Consider the following 9,637-nt stretch of genomic DNA (forward strand, 5'->3'; position numbering starts at 1 on the left):
ATTCATGGAAATGTCTACTTGCTTAATGCCATGGAAGCACTAGAAATGCAACTACATCATTAAAGCAAATCCTTGAGAACATGAATTTCCATAGCCTCATCTTCATTCCATAGCCTCATCTTCATCAAACAATGGTGGATGGAAGAAAAGTATGCCAACATCATCTACCTTTGGGAATGCCAAAGAAGGTTTTGTTATAAAATGTTAATAAAACTTTACAAGACAAAGAAGAAAGCATGGTTTCAAGGTCAACCTTGTATAAACTTGGCGTGGAAAATTTTTCCATGACAAGACATTATCAAATCAAAGGATGTCAAAGTACAGGACATGTCATGGATTGAAAAATGCCATTGAACATAGTAAATGTGAGCAACTTTGAAAAAGATACATAAAATGGCAAATAATCCATATACATAATGTGTAGGATGCTAGAGCATTGTATGCTTACTTGAGGGAGGAATCTATTTCAAATGACAATAATTCCATGTGCATTACCATTGATTGGATGGATCAAAACACAACAACTTTGACACACCCCACCTCTATTAGAAAGGAAACGTGGACTAAAAACACACATGTGTAGAGAATTAGTACATGGATATCGACTATTTTGTGATGTATGGATTGATAGTTTGTATGAACATGATAGTAACCAAGTGGCAACATCCAAATAAAAAAGGTCCAAAATGGACGCCGATGTTCATCTCGCATCTTACATATATAGGGTGATAAATGATGGAGAGAAAACAAGAATAGATATATATTTGGTTTATAATCTATGTTGGTCGTATTGAGATTTTTTGAAGAAGTGAAAGTTGGGTTTCTTCTTGTTGGCCATCCACATGAAGACATATATCAAATATTTAGTGTTATCTCTGGAGAGTTGAAGTCAAGGGACGTTCTAACTATGGATGATATGTTTTTTTCAAATTGGGGAAACAATTAGAGGTTCTTGAAAGGAACAATTACAAGTGGCTATCTTAGAGACGATGGTAGATTGGAGAGCAATTATAGAGCCACATTTAAAATAAGGAGATGATGCACTAATCAGGTGCACAAATCCACACTATTTCTGGTTTGACATGCATGAAAATACTCCAGTGATGCAATGGAAGCACTACTCAGTGGGGATGGAGATCATTTATCAATTGATGAATATGCTTTATTACAATGGGATAAATCCCTTGGAGGAAACCCAATTTGTTCTCATACAAAGCATTTGACATAGATGAAATGAAAGCTTGGAAAACTTTATTAAACATCTTGAACAAAAATATACTAAGCAATCAAGTAAGAATTGGAAAATAATCAAGTCAAATGAGGCACTTGTTAAATCTTTAAAGATATAAGACAAATTAATGAGCATTGAATATTCTGAATATTTTTAACCATAACAAGGTGAGACATGTAGATCTTCACTAGGGAGAAATATGATGACACATGTGGAAGAAGATGAGCAATGACTTTTACCTTAGAGGTATTGTGGTAGGAAGGGTGACAAACCCTTACTCGAGGGATGCGTCAATTTTACGAGCAAAAACCTATGAGCAGGTTTATCCGAGCGTGTTTTTCAAGAGATTTAAAAAAATGTATTTCTTTAGGAAATATGGTTTTTACACTTTTACTTTCACTAGAACTAGATCCCTTTATCATAAAAATATACAAACTAGTCACTCATTCATTTTTACACAACATAAATTTCTTATTTAGAGACATCCCTTTGTACCCCTGTTATTACCTTAAAAAAGTGTTGATTCCTTTAAGAAACATCCCTCATAATCACTCTCAATGTAATAATACTATGCATAGATAATTACTTATTAACACATTTATATCATATGGCAATGTCTTTTTAGTGTTTTTATAGCATAAATAACAAGATATTTATGGACATGTTTCTAAAGAAGTTTAAATTACTATAAATAAGTATTAACTTGGGCTTATATATCACTCTCATAAAATACATGTAATATTTAATACAATATATGCAAGATTTTCCAAAATATAACTCCATAGATGTGCTCAAAGGTGGTGTTCCGATCAATTTGAGTGGTTGAATGACTATATTTGGACATTGGATATGAAAGTTATGTTACTTTTAAAAGTGCTGTCCAAGGTAGTTTCGCCGGCGAAACTACCTTGGGAGACCTACTTCAAAGTGGTTTCGCTGGCGAAACTACCTAGATGGCTTGCTTCAATGAGTTTTCTTTGAAGAAACCCTTTCATGAAGATAGGTTGAGAGAGGGTTTTCAATGTCACCCCCTATTAAGTAAAAGTTGTAAGAAGGATCATAAGGGAATTTTCATAGAGAAGTCTACTCTAAATGTGGGTTTCTTCAAAAGCCATCCCATTATGCTCTCACCACTCCTAAAGATTCACCTAAAGATTTTTGTATAAAATAGGCATTGCTATAATACTTTGCATATTTCTAAGTGAAACTATGTTTTCTTCTGATCGATTTTTGCGATATTTATGCATAGTTGGAAGCTTTTTTTTTCCTTCGCTCGGATGCTCGGAAGATTTCGCTCAGAAAATGCTCGTCCCCCTCGAGCTTGTATCATTTGGGAAAATTCCAGAGGGTATTTTTGCTACAATTTGGGCATTTGATCTAGAATCAGAGTTGGATGACAAGGGAATTCTCATACATTCATAGCTCCCAAAAATATAATAGAATGAAACAGCGCTTTGAGGGTTGCTTACAAAACAAATGTGAATGGGTTCCAAACAAAGAGGGCTTGATAGAGGTGGAAGTGAGTAGCCTTATTCATTGTCAAAAATCAAAGACTCAAACTCAGAAGCATGACTATGATGTTGAAAAATTATCACAAACCCTGGTAGTAGCCTGAACATATCATTTGGGTAGACTTGACCCATCAAATGAAAATGCCATATCAGAATCTGATGACTCTAAACAAGACTTAGAAGCATAGTGTAACATATTTAAACAAGATTCAAAAGCCTTGTTCCAAACAAATGGTGTATCTTTATACCACCTAATATATTATTCAATCAAATGGTGCATCTATAGACCACATATATGTTGAATTCAACAAATGATTTCCCTATGTTGTCATGTTTTCACAAATTTATCAATATGTATTAAGTGGAGGTCATCACCTACAACTTTGGTGAACTTTTAGATTTATTCATTCATATTTCTATGGAGGCGAGCCATGAATAGTTGCAAAATTTCCCAATTTTGGAGTTCACCTAGTGCTATTTAGTGGAGGTGACCAGTTAGGAAAAAAACTCCAAACAAAGTGAGAAAGCCCAAATTTTTTAAATAGAATCTTTCTAGTGTACCATGTGATAGTCCATTTAACCATTGATATCCTCAATTTTGCAAATGGCTATCCCAAAATAATTTGGGTTTCACTCTAGGTTTACATTATCTTGTCTTTAAGTCTTGATGACCTTGTCAAAGAATTCTTGAAGAATATGGTTATGTCTATCTATTAGGCCGTATCTTACTTCAAATACCCAGGTATATGGCCTCATAATCATTTTTTGTAACTTTTCTAATTTAAAATTTCTTACAACAAAGTTGCATAAGAGTCCTTTCCATATTCTCCTCAAACAACATTACGTGTCTCTTAGGTTCTACAATTGGTGCCATGATTTGTCACCTCTTCACACTCACATTCTTTCTGAAAATAGTGTCTTGTGTTTTCTAGTTGTGAGACCATATCCATTGAAAAATTTTCTCCCGAATCTTCATTGCTAAAGTGAAATGCCGAGTGGTATTCAGAATTATTTGATTTCCTTATAATATCTTGGAAATGGCAATCTAGTAGACAAGTTCATTGAAGTCAATCGGTTGCAAATGCCTCTTGAATTGTATGATTGAGCTATTTCTCCTTCATAGTTAGATATCCTAACATCTATATCCTCCACTCTAGTGAGAAAATGATGAACAACATCACGGCTAGATGTTCTACCATCTATATCCTTCATACCAATGAGAACATCATGACCAACACCATAGTTAGATGTTCTCCATCTATATCCTCCACCCCAAGGAGAGCAGTAGGACGAACATTATAATTATTAGATGTTTTGCCATCTCTACCCTACACTCTAGTGAGAACATCATGACCAAAGCCACAATCATATCTTCTGTCACCTATACCCTCTACTCTATTGAGAACATCACGACCATTATCACTAATAGCATCAATTCCTGTTATGGCATCAATCATACCATCAATCGTTTCATTTATCTTCCTTTGTGGTTCCATCTTGTCAATCTCAACATTAGATGAATCTTCTATACTAGTCATCATGTTTGAGTCACAACACAAGACAAGGCTTCTATACAAGTGATGGTGTTTGAGTCACTTGCAACACAAGACAAGGCTTCTATACTAGTGAGCGTGTTTGAGTCACTTGCAAAACAAGACAAGTCTTCTATATAAAACCAGTGGGCATGTTTAAGTCACAACACAAGTAGCCTCTTCTGCGCTAATATCACCAAAGAAGATGCACTTGTATATTCTCTACTATCCATTTTTCTAAGCATGATATACTTAATCATCTTGAACATTTAGGGATCATATCAATGCAGATTGATCAAGTTTCCTATTCACCAATCAACGAAAGCTACATGAGTGTTTTGCACTAAAACTTTATGAAGATATGAGGATAACCAAAATGCCATTTGCAAGAAATATCACTCTACATATTATGATGCTCAAGAGAGTTGAAACAGGTGATCCTCTATTGCATGATGTCACATTTCAAAAGCACGGTGACTTTCTCTAAGCCTTTGAAGATTTACAAAGAGTAACGTAGTTTGTAAAGCTACTATGTACCAGAGCAAATACTAGAGTGGCGTGGTAAAGAGATAAATGCTGGTGAAAAATTGGTTCATAGGTAGATGTAGGTTCAAGACTATTGATGGGTAGCATTTTTGTGAAGTTGAGACACAAAAAGGAATGGTGACACTTGATGAATACTTGGGAAAGTTTTCACGGCTTATCACTTACATAAGCAGAAAGATTGAATTTGCTTTCCTATATGATGAATAAAACCTTTTTAAAATTCTCACAAAGGCAAGGAAGTTATGGATTAGGTGTGACAGGCCACTAGCAATAAAGGGCAAGAGACCTATAACTAAATTTATGGCAAAGCAAGATCACTTCTATTAATGCTTAAAGGTCATAGTAATGATGTGCAACCAAGACCCCAGGATCTGAAGACGGCCATTGCAATGTACAAAGATTATACATGTATTGTGCTTCATTAAGAATTAACCTTTCAGTGTATCATGGATGTTTGTATTCCCCAAATTTTTATGGACCATTCAAGGTGATTCAGAAAATCAATGATCTAGCTTATAGGCTTGAATTACCTGATAATTGGAAAATACATAATGCTTTCCATATCAGCCTCTTAAAGCCCTTCAAAGGACCTTTACCTATTCATCCTGTCTATGAAGAGGCTCCATTGATTGTTGATGAAGAAGAAATACTAGAACCCGAATGCATTGTAGATCATCAACAAACATCGACCCGAAATAGGAATGTCTATACTAAATACTTGCTCAAATTTAAGAATCATATGAGAGATGATGCTCAGTCGATGCATGAGTGGTTCTTTTGAACTTTTCCAGATCTCCTTAGTTCCTATAATTAAACACGCAACTGAGGTCAGTTGCAATCCAAGCAAGAGGGATGTTACGAAAATTATATTTCTGATATATATCTTGCTTTGGACATTATTATTGTAGTCAAATGTGACTATGGCAAAGTACTCCATAGGAGCGCACCAGACGCAGCAGGGGTCCTAGTGAATACTTTATGTTGTTAGTTGGGGACACCTGACTAGCTGTGATTTGCCATGCTAGATGGTCGGTATTGTGGGTAATTCCATGTTAATACTGATGTCACTAGTGTTATTGGTGTTGTGATTGATTATTGTGCTTTGAGCGCGGTTATGTTGGGATCAGTTGATTCGGTGATTCGTTCAATCGATTGTTAATAACTAATGTAATTGGCAGCTTGAGTACAAGTGATGGAACTCATAGCAAGGATTGGAGTTAGTGCGAGGGTACTAATCGAGGTGTCACGCAGCGCATTATATATGGCCATGGGCCAATTTTGTATTTATTTTATTATTGCAAGTTTGAGCAATATATTTTGTAGTGGACATAATTCATTTTGGGCCCTAAGATGGCTATGTAAAGCAAATCCCTCATTTTTGGATGAGAGGGATAATTTTGGCTCCTTGGTGCTTTTATGAAATATCATAAATACTCTAAATGGGGAAGCGTGAGCCACTCATCTAGGGGGGGGAGATTGTACCCAGTCTACTATCGCTCTCATGGTGTGATTGTGCTCTTCTTCTCCAATTGATTAAGTGGTGAATTTGTGTGCTGAAAAGATTACCTTTTGGTTTCAGATTTCCTATGAGGCAACATAGCATACAATAGGTTTGCAAAAAGTAATAATAAGAAAAATTTCTATCATTTGGTTGAGACCATAATTTAAGCCTCATTCTAGATAAAATAACAAAGAATATATGCTAGAAGGTCCTTAATGGGGATTACTTCTTTGGAAAGAAGAGCATGCACCACTTAGATAAAATTATCACCCAGTTGGTCAAAGATGAAGCTACCCTCTCAACATTACTATTTTTGACAAGAAGTAGGCCAATAGAATAGTGAATTTCAATAAGAAAAAGCCCTTGGACTTCATTGAATGGTTGAGAATTCTTAGTCTTTAAAGTGGGTGAAAACATGGGATGACGATGCCACACCAATGAAGGATGTAAGAGCAAAAATTCCAAAAGTTTTAGAGATAGAGTATGTAGAAGATTACAAAATAACCTTAGAGCACACAGTGCAGGGTACAATTGGTTCTACTTTTAGCTTCTCCTATGATATCTCGTAGTCAAAGTATGATACAAAGGTGGTACGCATCAATGGCATTGATGCACAGTGCTTTATGACAATGACCATTAATGATTGGGAAGTTATAGGAACTTGGAGTATTAGGGATTGTTAATCTTGTATGATTTGTTGTGACCCTCACAAGCGTCACTCATAAATATGTTAAGTGTACGATGTGGGAAATAGAAAGAGTTTTCTAAATTTCCTTTTTACACATTTTTTGCATAAAGAAGGGTATCATATAAAGGGAGTATTCATAAATTAAATAGAAAAAGGGTATGTTTTATTCATGATAAGTTTATAGATAAAATAGGCCTTGAACACAAGTGATATATAGAGCTTATACATAGTAGTGAATTCCCCGATGGTGGGCCACAAAAGATCAACATTAGTCTGAGAGGCTAGAGGCACAAAGGGATCTAACATCTATGTTGGGTATCCAATTTCAAAAGTTCATCACTGTCTAGTTCTACGTCATGCCATAATCTTTCTAGAAGGCATTGGAATTTAGGTCTTGCCACATTTCTTGGTTTATTTATTAGCCAAGGGTGGTCATCTTTCAATCCAAATTCTTGGAAAGTATATAGAACTCTCAATTTGAAGAGGAATCAAAGCCTGAGTGTGGTAATGGTAGACTATCAAAAGCCTAAGAATCTCTGGCTAATAGACAACGTGCTAGAAGTCTTATTGAATGATGAATGGATGGTAGCATTGTATCGAATGGGTTTGGATATTGAAACATTGCTATGGAAGGGTATTAATGTAAATATCATTAAGGGTGGCTTATTTCAACACATATTTTTGTTGCACTATGTTCTTTGAAGATGAACATGGTAACAAAACCAAGGGAAGTGTCCAAGAGAGGGTACAAATTGCTCACTAGAAGAAAAAAGGTGAAAGAGAATAAAGAAGATAGCTCGAGGGATTCAATTCATGAAATTTAAGTGTACCACATGCATTCAAAAGGAGGGGCATTTTAATTTCAATTTTAAAATAATATTAATAGGATTTCCATAACAAAAGGGTTTCTTTAATTCAACTTTTGAAAAAATCCGTTAGTTCATAAGTAAAGAGGGGTGGCTTTCTTGGGGGGGAAAATTAAGTTGAGGGTTTTTTAAAATACCCATTGAATGCACTTGATACATAGGTGTTTTGTAGTAGTGCACCCCTAAAGAAGATAGTGATTCAAATAATGCTAACCAAACCTCAAGTGATGAGGATGACAACTCTACATCTAATGAGGAGAAATGAAAAGAAATGCACATGAAGATGTGGAGAGATATAGTATCAGAAAGAGTCAAGGAGGTTGCAGCCGTCATCTCATTAAGCCACCCAAATTCACTTTTGAAGCATAGGGAAGTGGAGAAGCTGGGATAGTCAAGGAAGCCTTACCTATAGGAGGAAATGATGAGCCAAATCCTCAAATTTTAAAGACCGATACTAATACAAAAGAGTTCCTAGGAGGGAGTGATGACCCTACACCACAAACATTGTAGACTTGTCCATAGTGGCCTACTAGTCAAGATGATCTGGTCAAGAGCACCAAGAGGCACTAATGAGCCTATCTTTTCTTCCATTGGAGATGACAGAGGTGTTCTACCTCTTGTTTAAAACTCTCTGTATTTCCTCAATATCCTTCTTTGGGGTGGGTATGGGAGGAGGTGGGAGTAATTAATCCAACCGAGCTCTTTCCAGTAGACAAGGGTGGAGCCCCCTTCCATGTAAAGTCTCCACCTTCATAACTAGAAGTTGATCTTGATTGCTTAGTCTAAATTATCATCTAATTTCATGCCATCCTTTCCATTCGAATTCAATTGTTACCCAAAGTTGATCCCAACTTTGAAGTCCATAACGTGTTGGCCTTGAGGAATCCTGGTCAGATAGAGGTGGGGTCTTGATTACAATAGAGACCCATATTGAATCCACGTCATAAAGCCTCCTTTGCTAGAGAAAATAATGTTAGCCTTGATAGTTGATTTCCAAAGAGGGCTTCCCTTTGTTGAGCAGCACTCTGGGTTACACAATGTAAACAGCTTGGGGGCGTAACCTTTCCATTTGGGAGACCTTATGGGTCTAATGAGGAGAAGTTCCTTAGGCAAGAGCTATGCTAATCCTTGTTGGGGTTTAAAAAAGCCTTCATAATCCAAGTGCAGCTAACTTATAAGCAGAGGCTTCATCCACTACCCCTAGTTCCCGCCTCCTCTTTGGGTTTGATGCAAAACTCCCATCTAACTTTGGAGATCTTTTTAACATTATTGTTCCCTCCCCAAAGGAAGGGCCTGCATAGTTTGGTGAAGTTGTCAAGAGAAATTGGCGAGGGACACTAGCATGATAAGTAGATGATGGAAATAGGGTAGATGCAGTAATTTAGGACCATTCTACTTCCTGCTAGGTTGGCTTGATATCCCCTCCATCTCTCTAGTTTTTCCCCAAACTTAAACATGAACCAATCCCATGTATCCTTCATGGAGACTTCAAAGCCCTTGGGAATCCCAAGTAGTCTATACATAGTGCCCTTGGGGATATTGTGGTAGCCAAGATGAGCTAGTAAGGCATGTTGTTTCCAAGATAGAGTGGAGTAGTATGTTTTACTGTGGTTTATCACAGAGCTTGAGGCATTGAAAAAATTGTCCAAATACTCCAGGACACTTGAAGCATCCTGAGGGATGTTTCTAGGTGTCAGTGTTGTGTCATTAGCAAATTGCTGAGTGACCAGATGCTTCACAAAAGGGATCTCTATTCCCTTGA

This window comes from Dipteris shenzhenensis, chromosome 3 (assembly GCF_047967505.1).
Source record: "Dipteris shenzhenensis isolate YYH24624 ecotype China chromosome 3, Dip_SZ_1.0, whole genome shotgun sequence".
NCBI lineage: Eukaryota > Viridiplantae > Streptophyta > Polypodiopsida > Gleicheniales > Dipteridaceae > Dipteris > Dipteris shenzhenensis.